The 12308-nt window shown below is 47.7% G+C and overlaps 7 non-coding genes and 1 pseudogene across 7 annotated transcripts; 3 read left to right on the forward strand and 5 right to left on the reverse strand.

Annotated features, from left to right (window-relative positions):
* Nucleotides 1-8859: 8859 nt before the first annotated feature.
* LOC135038009 (U1 spliceosomal RNA) lies at nt 8860-9022 on the reverse strand. The gene has a single exon (XR_010232440.1). It is a non-coding gene; the product is annotated as a U1 spliceosomal RNA (small nuclear RNA).
* A 152-nt stretch (nt 9023-9174) lies between these two features.
* Nucleotides 9175-9338, reverse strand: LOC135038061 (U1 spliceosomal RNA). Its single transcript, XR_010232486.1, has one exon. It is a non-coding gene; the product is annotated as a U1 spliceosomal RNA (small nuclear RNA).
* Nucleotides 9339-10013: 675 nt separating this feature from the next.
* Nucleotides 10014-10176, reverse strand: LOC135037983 (U1 spliceosomal RNA). Its single transcript, XR_010232417.1, has one exon. It is a non-coding gene; the product is annotated as a U1 spliceosomal RNA (small nuclear RNA).
* A 152-nt stretch (nt 10177-10328) lies between these two features.
* Nucleotides 10329-10492, reverse strand: LOC135038037 (U1 spliceosomal RNA). The gene has a single exon (XR_010232462.1). It is a non-coding gene; the product is annotated as a U1 spliceosomal RNA (small nuclear RNA).
* Nucleotides 10493-11085: 593 nt separating this feature from the next.
* On the reverse strand, nt 11086-11213 carry LOC135038019 (U1 spliceosomal RNA; annotated as a pseudogene).
* Nucleotides 11214-11357: 144 nt separating this feature from the next.
* Nucleotides 11358-11473, forward strand: LOC135038025 (U5 spliceosomal RNA). Its single transcript, XR_010232450.1, has one exon. It is a non-coding gene; the product is annotated as a U5 spliceosomal RNA (small nuclear RNA).
* Nucleotides 11474-11743: 270 nt separating this feature from the next.
* Nucleotides 11744-11859, forward strand: LOC135038030 (U5 spliceosomal RNA). The gene has a single exon (XR_010232455.1). It is a non-coding gene; the product is annotated as a U5 spliceosomal RNA (small nuclear RNA).
* A 264-nt stretch (nt 11860-12123) lies between these two features.
* On the forward strand, nt 12124-12239 carry LOC135038021 (U5 spliceosomal RNA). The gene has a single exon (XR_010232446.1). It is a non-coding gene; the product is annotated as a U5 spliceosomal RNA (small nuclear RNA).
* Nucleotides 12240-12308: the final 69 nt, after the last annotated feature.

The raw sequence follows: 12308 nt of genomic DNA on the forward strand, positions 1-12308 counted from the left end.
GACATTTTCCCTTGTTCAGGTTTTCCGAGTCAGGCGGGAACAACCGAGCCTGCCTCGGAGGAGGAGTTCGTGGGGTTCGTGGGGAATTCAGTTCTCGGAGAACCGAACCCGCTCCTCTCTACCTTATACCCATCAATTTTTTTTATTTTCAATCTAAGCCCCTGCAGTTTTCTGTAAGCATCTGCTTTGCTATGATGATCAACAAGTCACAAGGGCAAACACTCAGGGCTTGAGGTGTAGATCTTAGGACCAGCTGCTACAAGCATGGCAGAGGTGTCACTATCACTGGTGACACCCAGAGAGGTGGCGAGGGAGATTGTAAAGCAGTGCGCGCAGATAAGCAGCGCAATGGTAAAAAGGAGGCATGGTTTCATAGGTAGGGGCGTGGCCTGGTGGCCTGAATCTACATTTTGTTGCTCCGGGTGTCCCGGGGGTTGGGGGCTGCACCGGGGACTAGTGTGTGAGCGGTGCTGGCTCCTGCACAGTGACATGGCATGGCCACTAGAGATGTGCACCGGAAATTTTTCGGGTTTTGTGTTTTGGTTTTGGGTTCGGTTCCGCGGCCGTGTTTTGGGTTCGAACGCGTTTTGGCTAAACCTCACCGAATTTTTTTTGTCGGATTCGGGTGTGTTTTGGATTCGGGTGTTTTTTTCAAAAAACCCTAAAAAACAGCTTAAATCATAGAATTTGGGAGTCATTTTGATCCCAAAGTATTATTAACCTCAATAACCATAATTTCCACTAATTTTCAGTCTATTCTTAACACCTCACACCTCACAATATTATTTTTAGTCCTAAAATTTGCACCGAGGTCGCTGGATGACTAAGCTCAGTGACCCAAGTGGCCGACACAAACACCTGGCCCATCTAGGAGTGGCACTGCAGTGTCACGCATGATGGCCCTTCCAAAAAACACTCCCCAAACAGCACATGACGCAAAGAAAAAAAGAGGCGCAATGAGGTAGCTGTGTGACTAAGCTCAGCGACCCAAGTGGCCGACACAAACACCTGGCCCATCTAGGAGTGGCACTGCAGTGTCACGCAGGATGGCCCTTCCAAAAAACACTCCCCAAACAGCACATGACGCAAAGAAAAAAAGAGGCGCAATGAGGTAGCTGTGTGACTAAGCTCAGCGACCCAAGTGGCCGACACAAACACCTGGCCCATCTAGGAGTGGCACTGCATTGTCACGCAGGATGGCCCTTCCAGAAACACTCCCCAAACAGCACATGACGCAAAGAAAAAAAGAGGCGCAATGAGGTAGCTGTGTGACTAAGCTCAGCGACCCAAGTGGCCGACACAAACACCTGGCCCATCTAGGAGTGTCACTGCAGTGTCACGCAGGATGGCCCTTCCAAAAAACACTCCCCAAACAGCACATGACGCAAAGAAAAAAAGTGGCGCAATGAGGTAGCTGTGTGACTAAGCTCAGCGACCCAAGTGGACGACACAAACACCTGGCCCATCTAGGAGTGTCACTGCAGTGTCACGCAGGATGGCCCTTCCAAAAAACACTCCCCAAACAGCACATGACGCAAAGAAAAAAAGAGGCGCAATGAGGTAGCTGTGTGACTAAGCTCAGCGACCCAAGTGGCCGACACAAACACCTGGCCCATCTAGGAGTGGCACTGCAGTGTCACGCAGGATGGCCCTTCCAAAAAACACTCCCCAAACAGCACATGACGCAAAGAAAAATAAAAGAAAAAAGAGGTGCAAGGTGGAATTGCCTTGGGCCCTCCCACCCACCCTTATGTTGTATAAACAGGACATGCACACTTTAACCAACCCATCATTTCAGTGACAGGGTCTGCCACACGACTGTGACTGAAATGACGGGTTGGTTTGGACCCCCACCAAAAAAGAAGCAATAAATCTCTCCTTGCACAAACTGGCTCTATAGAGGCAAGATGTCCACCTCATCATCATCCTCCGATTCATCACCGTGTACATCCCCCTCCTCACAGATTATCAATTCGTCCCCACTGGAATCCACCATCTCAGCTCCCTGTATACTTTGTGGAGGCAATTGCTGCTGGTCAATGTCTCCACGGAGCAATTGATTATAATTCATTTTAATGAACATCATCTTCTCCACATTTTCTGGAAGTAACCTCGTACGCCGATTGCTGACAAGGTGAGCGGCGGCACTAAACACTCTTTCGGAGTACACACTTGTGGGAGGGCAACTTAGGTAGAATAAAGCCAGTTTGTGCAAGGGCCTCCAAATTGCCTCTTTTTCCTGCCAGTATACGTACGGACTGTCTGACGTGCCTACTTGGATGCGGTCACTCATATAATCCTCCACCATTCTTTCAATGGTGAGAGAATCATATGCAGTGACAGTAGACGACATGTCCGTAATCGTTGGCAGGTCCTTCAGTCCGGACCAGATGTCAGCATCAGCAGTCGCTCCAGACTGCCCTGCATCACCGCCAGCGGGTGGGCTCGGAATTCTGAGCCTTTTCCTCGCACCCCCAATTGCGGGAGACTGTGAAGGAGGAGCTGTTGACCGATCAAGTTCCGCTTGACTTGATAATTTTCTCACCAGCAGGTCTTTGAACCCCTGCAGACTTGTGTCTGCCGGAAAGAGAGATACAACGTAGGTTTTAAATCTAGGATCGAGCACGGTGGCCAAAATGTAGTGCTCTGATTTCAACAGATTGACCACCCGTGAATCCTGGTTAAGCGAATGAAGGGCTCCATCCACAAGTCCCACATGCCTAGCGGAATCGCTCTGTCTTAGCTCCTCCTTCAATGTCTCCAGCTTCTTCTGCAAAAGCCTGATGACGGGAATGACCTGACTCAGGCTGGCAGTGTCTGAACTGACTTCACGTGTGGCAAGTTCAAAAGGTTGCAGAACCTTGCACAACGTTGAAATCATTCTCCACTGCGCTTGAGACAGGTGCATTCCACCTCCTATATCGTGGTCAGATGTATAGGCTTGAATGGCCTTTTGCTGCTCCTCCATCCTCTGAAGCATATAGAGGGTTGAATTCCACCTCGTTTCCACTTCTTGCTTCAGATGATGGCAGGGCAGGTTCAGGCGTTTTTGGTGTTGCTCCAGTCTTCTGTACGTGGTGCCTGTACGCCGAAAGTGTCCCGCAATTCTTGTGGCCACCGACAGCATCTCTTGCACGCCCCTGTCGTTTTTTAAATAATTCTGCACCACCAAATTCAAGGTATGTGCAAAACATGGGACGTGCTGGAATTTGCCCAGATATAATGCACGCACAATATTGCTGGCGTTGTCCGATGCCACAAATCCACAGGAGAGTCCAATTGGGGTAAGCCATTCTGTGATGATCTTCCTCAGTTGCCGTAAGAGGTTTTCATCTGTGTGCGTATTCTGGAAAGCGGTGATACAAAGCGTAGCCTGCCTAGGAAAGAGTTGGCGTTTGCGAGATGCTGCTACTGGTGCCGCCGCTGCTGTTCTTGCGGCGGGAGTCAATACATCTACCCAGTGGGCTGTCACAGTCATATAGTCCTGAGTCTGCCCTGCTCCACTTGTCCACATGTCCGTGGTTAAGTGGACATTGGGTACAACTGCATTTTTTAGGACACTGGTGAGTCTTTTTCTGAGGTCTGTGTACATTTTCGGTATCGCCTGCCTAGAGAAATGGAACCTAGATAGTATTTGGTACCGGGGACACAGTACCTCAATCAAGTCTATAGTTGGCTCTGAAGTAATGATGGATACCGGAACCACGTTTCTCACTGCCCAGGATGCCAAGGCCTCAGTTATCCGCTTTGCAGCAGGATGACTGCTGTGATATTTCATCTTCCTCGCAAAGGACTGTTGGACAGTCAATTGCTTGGTGGAAGTAGTAAAAGTGGTCTTACGACTTCCCCTCTGGGATGACCATCGACTCCCAGCAGCAACAACAGCAGCGCCAGCAGCAGTAGGCGTTACACTCAAGGATGCATCGGAGGAATCCCAGGCAGGAGAGAACTCGTCAGAATTGCCAGTGACATGGCCTGCAGGACTATTGGCATTCCTGGGGAAGGAGGAAATTGACACTGAGGGAGTTGGTGGGGTGGTTTGCGTGAGCTTGGTTACAAGAGGAAGGGATTTACTGGTCAGTGGACTGCTTCCGCTGTCGCCCAAAGTTTTTGAACTTGTCACTGACTTATGATGAATGCGCTGCAGGTGACGTATAAGGGAGGATGTTCCGAGGTGGTTAACGTCCTTACCCCTACTTATTACAGCTTGACAAAGGCAACACACGGCTTGACACCTGTTGTCCGCATTTCTGTTGAAATACTTCCACACCGAAGAGCTGATTTTTTTTGTATTTTCACCAGGCATGTCAATGGCCATATTCCTCCCACGGACAACAGGTGTCTCGCCGGGTGCCTGACTTAAACAAACCACCTCACCATCAGAATCCTCCTTGTCAATTTCCTCCCCAGCGCCAGCAACACCCATATTCTCCTCATCCTGGTGTACTTCAACACTGACATCTTCAATCTGACTATCAGGAACTGGACTGCGGGTGCTCCTTCCAGCACTTGCAGGGGGCGTGCAAATGGTGGAAGGTGCATGCTCTTCACGTCCAGTGTTGGGAAGGTCAGGCATCGCAACCGACACAATTGGACTCTCCTTGTGGATTTGTGATTTTGAAGAACGCACAGTTCTTTGCTGTGCTTTTGCCAGCTTAAGTCTTTTCATTTTTCTAGCGAGAGGCTGAGTGCTTCCATCCTCATGTGAAGCTGAACCACTAGCCATGAAGATAGGCCAGGGCCTCAGCCGTTCCTTGCCACTCCGTGTGGTAAATGGCATATTGGCAAGTTTACGCTTCTCCTCCGACGATTTTTATTTAGATTTTTGAGTCATTTTTTTACTGATCTTTTGTGTTTTGGATTTTACATGCTCTGTACTATGACATTGGGCATCGGCCTTGGGAGACGACGTTGATGGAATTTCATCGTCTCGGCCATGACTAGTGGCAGCAGCTTCAGCACGAGGTGGAAGTGGATCTTGATCTTTCCCTATTTTTGGAACCTCAACATTTTTGTTCTCCATATTTTAATAGGCACAACTAAAAGGCACCTCAGGTAAACAATGGAGATGGATGGATACTAGTATACTTATGGATGACGAGTGACTGACGACACAGAGGTAGCTACAGCCGTGGACTACCGTACTGCGTCTGCTAGTATAGAGATGATAATTAATGATATAAAAAAAAATATATATATAACTACTGTAGGTATATATAATATAATGACGGACCTGGTGGACACTGTCAGCAGACTGCTAAACTACTAGTATGAAGAAGATAGAAAAAAACTTCCACCACAGGTAGGTAGGTATACAATTATGGACGAGCACTGACGACACAGAGATAGCCACAGCCGTGGCCTACCGTACTGCGTCTGCTAGTATAGAGATGATAATTAATGATATAAAAAAAAATATATATAACTACTGTAGGTATATATAATATAATGACGGACCTGGTGGACACTGTCAGCAGACTGCTAAACTACTAGTATGAAGAAGATAGAAAAAAAAAACCACCACAGTTAGGTATACAATTATGGACGAGTGACGACACAGAGGTAGGTACAGCCGTGGACTACCGTACTGCGTCTGCTAGTATAGATAATATACTAAATATATTACTACTGTAGGTATATAATATAATGACGGACCTGGTGGACACTGTCAGCAGACTCCTAAACTACTAGTATGAAGAAGATAGAAAAAAAAACCCCACCACAGGTAGGTATACAATTATGGACGAGCACTGACGACACAGAGGTAGGTACAGCCGTGGACTACCGTACTGCATCTGCTAGTATAGATAATATAATAAATATATTACTACTGTAGGTATATAATATAATGACGGACCTGGTGGACACTGTCAGCAGACTGCTAAACTGCTAGTATGAAGAAGATAAAAAAAAACCCCACCACAGGTAGGTAGGTATACAATTATGGACGAGCACTGACGACACAGAGATAGCCACAGCCGTGGACTACCGTACTGCGTCTGCTAGTATAGATAATATAATAAATATATTACTACTGTAGGTATATAATATAATGATGGACCTGGTGGACACTGTCAGTAGACTCCTAAACTACTAGTATGAAGAAGATAGAAAAAAAAAAACCACCACAGGTAGGTAGGTATACAATTATGGACGAGCACTGACGACACAGAGATAGCCACAGCCGTGGACTACCGTACTGCGTCTGCTAATATAGAGATGATAAAGATGAAAAAAAATATATAACACTACTGCAGGTAAATATTTATATAATATATGTATGACGGACCTGCTGGACACTGTCAGCAGAATGCATTTATAGAATAAAAAAAAAACACCACAGGAGTGTTTAACTTTTTCAGGCAGACAATATACTGGTGGTCACACTGGCAGCAAAAGTGTGCACTGTACTCCTGCTATAACTGCTCCCCAGTCTCCCCCACAATTAAGCTGTGTGAGCAGTGAGCACTCAGCACAGTCAGATATACATAGATGATATATCATGCAGCACACTGAGGCTGAGCACAGATATGGTATGTGTATCGTTTTTTTTCAGGCAGAGAACGGATTATAAATAATAAAACTGGTGGTCACTATCAGCAAAACTCTGCACTACTGAGTACTCCTGACAAGTTCAACTGCTCCCCAAATTAGTAGTAAATCAAATGTCACTCGTCTCTATCTTCTAATCTAAACGGAGAGGACGCCAGCCACGTCCTCTCCCTATCAATCTCAATGCACGTGTGAAAATGGCGGCGACGCGCGGCTCCTTATATAGAATCCAAGTCTCGTGAGAATCCGACAGCGGGATGATGACGTTCGGGCGCGCTCGGGTTAACCGAGCAAGGCGAGAGGATCCGAGTCTGCTCGGACCCGAGCAAAAAAGGGTGAAGCTCGGGCGGGTTCGGATTCCGAGGAACCGAACCCGCTCATCTCTTATGGCCACCCAGCATGACGCCTCCCTTCTTGACCATGCTGTAATTGCAGTCGCACTGCAGTTCAGCGTGATCATAAAAAATGGTGTAGCCTCCTGCTGGTGCAGACTGTATGTGCGCGCAGGAAGCCGCCACCATTTTTGTGATCACAGCGGCTGAATGTGATGTCATACAGCTGCTGTGACCACGCCCCCTGTGTCTCCTCCATTGCAGACCCCATTTTGAAGCCTTGCCCCCGCACCGCTCCATCCCTGACTTGGAAATGGAGTGTTGCTGACCCCCCTCTCCCCCCCTGCCCCGATTGACAGGCAGAGGCGATCGCATTCTCTGTGGGGTGCTGCAGAAAATGCAGGCACATGCGTATGCTCTTAGCAATTTTTGCAGTTGGATCACTTATTGTGATTGCAATCCAACCTGAATCAGGCCCTATTACCTATCACAATGCGCTGCGGGCAGTACAAAATTGGTTTAATATAGGAGAAAACCCCCCAGACCTGTGCTCCTTAACTGTACCTGGTGGCTAGTGGAGCGGCTGCCCAGTAATCAGTGTCCACGCCAGTGCGCACACGGTCCACCCCCTACGGCCACGCTCCCCTTCATCAGCGGCCTCGTGATCCGGAAGGGCGGTGTGTGTGTGACTGACCTTAGGAAGAATCCGGAGCCTCCGCTGCAGTGACCCAGCAACCAGGGCACGGGAGTATACAGTGCCGCTGGGAGTGATGAAGCTGCAGTAAAGATGTCTATTAGACCTAGCCTGCTGCAGCCCTTGTAGATTCTCATAAAACAAGTTCTTCTTTTCTTGTCAAAATGAATAGCTAAGAATTGGCTTCCTGAGGCAGGCCCCTGTTAAGTGGCCTGCTACTGAAGGCACCAACTACAAACTGAGCTCCCTGTTCATGGAAGCGGGGTTATAGAGGAGGATGCGCTGAGCATCTTGGGAACAGTCAAAAGCTTTGAGTCGGTTGGTGCCTCAGATCAAGATCCTACTCTACACCCCAATGTGAATCCTTGTGGAGTCCTGTGTACCCCACAGAAGAAATTAATGTGTCACACCCATTGGCATCAACCTTAGAATAGCTGCTGATGGGCACAATTGAGAAAGGAAGGGGGGGGGGGGACATTTGAATCCAGCACATAGATGCAATTCAAATATGTAATTTGTACCTTCCTATTTTAAAATATAATGGATGAACTTCACCCTGTGAGAACAATCTTCATGATCAAGAGATCTCATATGCAAAATAAGTATGAGTTGGGATAGGGCTGGGGAGGGTGGCTGCTCGGGCAGCCCCTCCCCCATCAAGTTAAGGAGATTCAACTGAGGAAGCACAAGGGAACTCTCGTCTGGGGACAACAACTGCAGGGAGACCACATCTTTTCAGATGAACATGGGAGGGCGGAAGGCTGCCTAATACTGAAGCACCATCAAATATCAAACCATATGCAACAACTAGTACAAGCATTCCTGGGGGAAGGTCTGCAGCAGACGGATTTGCATACGGTGATGTCATCCAAGCAGTGGGCCAAAGTTGGCTGGAACCCTCATCTGCATATGAAAAGAGAAAAGGGGCATGCAGGGCATGGCGGCCTTTTGCGGTGCTTGGATGACCCCTAGTTCGCATTAAACACCCCCACCCTCCTTTGGTGTGGGGCTCATGTTGGCTATGCCCCAGCCCCTGAAGCATTCAAGCTGATTTCTTGCAGCAGCTGGGCACTGTAACAGCTCCAGAGCTGCTCTGTAAGGCAACTAAAAGGGTGTGGGCCCTGCAGCACTACCTGTAGTTCGCATTGTGCGTTGGAAGGCACAAAGTAAGCAGACGGGAGAAGTCAGGATAGTGCGCAAGGGCATAGAAGGGAGTGGCTCCAGAAAAGAGAAGTGGAAACAGACAGCAAACTAGGCTGGAGAGAGACCTGAGACAAAGAGATCTGAATTATACGAGAGCCGACCAGGGGAAACACAAATTATGCAATCAAGTTTCCCACATTTGGGGAAATCACAGGAGCAGCACACCCAGAGTGCAATGGGTGAGCCTTGCCCTGGGAGAAGCACCTTCATGATCATAGTATCTCACCTGGCAGGTAAGTAGGAGTTGGGCTAGAGCTGGGGAGGGTCACTGCTCGGGCACCCCCCTGTCAAGTGAAGGAGATCCAACTGAGGCAGCACAAGGGAACTCTCGAAAGAAGAACAAGGCTAGAGGAATATATGAGACAAAGAAATCTGACTTTTACCAGAGCTGACCAGAGGAAAACACAAACACAGTCCCCCACTACCACAAAAAATGCAGGCGAGTTTCCCACATTTGGGGAAATCACAGGGGTCAGCATACCCAGAATGCAATGAATGAACCTCACCCTGGGTGAACAATCTTCATGACCATGGTGTCTCCTATGCAAAATAAGTATGATTTGGGATAGGGCTGGGAGGGCCGCTGCTCAGGCACATCTCTGTCAAGTAAAGGAGATTCAACTGAGGCAGCACAAGGGAACTCTCATCTGGGGACAACAACTGCAGGGAGAACACATATTTTCAGATGAACATGGGAGGGCAGAAGGCTGCCTAATACTGAAGCACCACCAAACAACAAACCAAATGCAACAACTAGTGCAAGCATTCCTGGGGCAAGGCCTGCAGCAGATGGATTTGCATATGGTGATGTCATCCAAGCAGTGGGTCAAAGTTGGCTTCAACCCTCATCTGCATATGAAAAGAGAAAAGGGGCGTGCAGGGCATGGCGGCCTTTTGCGGTGCTTGGATTACCCCTAGTTCGCATTAAACACCCCCACCCACCTTTGGTGTGGGGCTCATGTTGGCCATGCCCCATCCCCTGAAGCATTCAAGCTGATTTCTTGCAGCAGCTGGGCACTGTAACAGCTCCAGAGCTGCTCTTTAAGGCAAGTAAAAGATTGTGTGGGCCCTGCAGCACTACCTGTAGTTTGCATTGTGCATTGGAAGGCACAAAGTAAGCAGACGGGAGGAGAAGTCAGGATAGTGCACAAGGGTATAGAAGGGAGGGGCTCAAGATAAAAGAAGTGGAAACAGACAGCAAACTAGGCTGGAGAAAGACCTGAGACAAAGAGATCTGAATTATACGAGAGCCGACCAGAGGAAACACAAATTATGCAGTCAAGTGTCCCACATTTGGGGAAATCGTAGGAGCAGCACACCCAGAGTGCAATGGGTGAGCCTTGCCCTGGGAGAAGCACCTTCCTGATCATAGTATCTCACCTGGCAGGTAAGTAGGAGTTGGGCTAGAGCTGGGGAGGGTCGCTGCTCGGGCACCCCCCTGTCAAGTGAAGGAGATCCACCTGAGGCAGCACAAGGGAACTCTCGAAAGAAGAACAAGGCTAGAGGAAAATCTGAGACAAAGAAATCTGAGTTTTAACAGAGCTGACCAGAGGAAAGCACAAACACAGTCCCCCACTACCACAAATAATGCAGTCGAGTTTCCCACATTTGGGTAAATCACAGGGGTCAGCATACCCAAAATGCAATGAATGAACCTCACCCTGGGAGAACAATCTTCATGACCATGGTATCTCCTATGCAAAATAAGTATGATTTGGGATAGGGCTGGGGAGGGCCGCTGCTCATGCACATCTCTGTCAAGTAAAGGAGATTCAACTGAGGCAGCACAAGGGAACTCTCATCTGGGGACAACAACTGCAGGGAGAACACATATTTTCAGATGAACATGGGAGGGCAGAAGGCTGCCTAATACTGAAGCACCCCCAAACAACAAACCAAATGCAACAACTAGTGCAAGCATTCCTGGGGGAAGTTCTGCAGAAGACGGATTTGCATACGGTGATGTCATCCAAGCAGTGGGCCAAAGTTGGCTGGAACCCTCATCTGCATATGAAAAGAGAAAAGGGGTATGCAGGGCATGGCGGCCTTTTGCGGCGCTTGGATGACCCTTAGTTCGCATTAAACACCCCCACCCTCCTTCGGTGTGGGGCTCATGTTGGCCATGCCCCATCCCCTGAAGCATTCAAGCTGATTTCTTGCAGCAGCTTGGCACTGTATCAGCTCCAGAGCTGCTCTGTAAGGCAAGTAAAAGGGTGTGGGCCCTGCAGCACTACCTGTAGTTTGCATTGTGCATTGGAAGGCACAAAGTAAGCAGACAGGAGGAGAAGTCAGGATAGTGCACAAGGGTATAAAAGCGAGTTTCCCACATTTGGGAAAATCACAGGGGTCAGCATACCCAGAATGCAATGAATGAACCTCACCCTGGGAGAACAATCTTCATGACCATGGTATCTCCTATGCAAAATAAGTATGATTTGGGATAGGGCTGGGGAGGGCCGCTGCTCAGGCACATCTCTGTCAAGTAAAGGAGATTCAACTGAGGCAGCACAAGGGAACTCTCATCTGGGGACAACAACTGCAGGGAGAACACATATTTTCAGATAAAAATCTTGGTCATGCTCTGGTTTCTCTTCAGAACGAACAAATCTTTCGCCTTTTATTAAAGATTTCCGTGGAGAGGAGCAAAACCGAGTTTTATCTCAATTTTTGCATGCCCCATCTTTTTGGGGTTTCTTTTATCGGTTAAAAGATAGAATGAGTGTGCTTTAATGTAAGCTCATTTGCATAGAAATGACAGTAAATGTTTGTTTCTTTTCAAACAGAACTTTCTTGACCATGCTACTTGCTTGAAAGATCTGGGAGCACATGGAATACAGTACAAACCATGCTTATAGCAAGGAGAAGCCAGGTGAGAAATCTGCTTACTTTCAAGTTGGGCGCTCACTTTGATCTGAATGAGGACTGCTGGCACAGCATTTAGGCGACAGGTGGAATCTTGGTCATGCTCTGGTTTCTCTTCAGAACGAACAAATCTTTCGCCTTTTATTAAAGATTTCTGTGGAGAGGAGCAAAACTGAGTTTTATCTCAATTTTTGCATGCCCCATATTATTGGGGTTTCTTTTATCAGTTTCTTGTTAGCTTTAATGTAAGTTTATTTGCATAACAATGACTATAAATGTCTGTTTCTTTTCAAGCAGAACTTTCTTGACCATTCTAATTGCTTGAAAGATCTGGGAGCACATGGAAAAGAGTACAAACCATGCTTATAGCAAGGGGAAGCCTGGTGAGAAATCTGCTTTCTTTCTTTCAAATTGGGTGCTCACTTTGCGCTGAATGAGGACTGCTGGCATGGCACTCAGGTGACAGGTGGAATCTTAGTCATACTCTGGTTTCTCTTCAAAACGAACAGATCTTTCGCCTTTTACTAAAGATTTCCGTGGAGAGGAGCAAAACTGAGTTTTATCTCAATTTTTGCATGCTCCGTCTTATTGGGGTTTCTTTTATCGGTTTAAAGATAGAACGAGTGTGCTTTAATGTAAGCTCATTTGCATAGAAATGACAGTAA

This window comes from Pseudophryne corroboree, unplaced genomic scaffold (genome assembly GCF_028390025.1).
Source record: "Pseudophryne corroboree isolate aPseCor3 unplaced genomic scaffold, aPseCor3.hap2 scaffold_697, whole genome shotgun sequence".
NCBI classification, from domain to species: Eukaryota; Metazoa; Chordata; class Amphibia; order Anura; family Myobatrachidae; genus Pseudophryne; species Pseudophryne corroboree.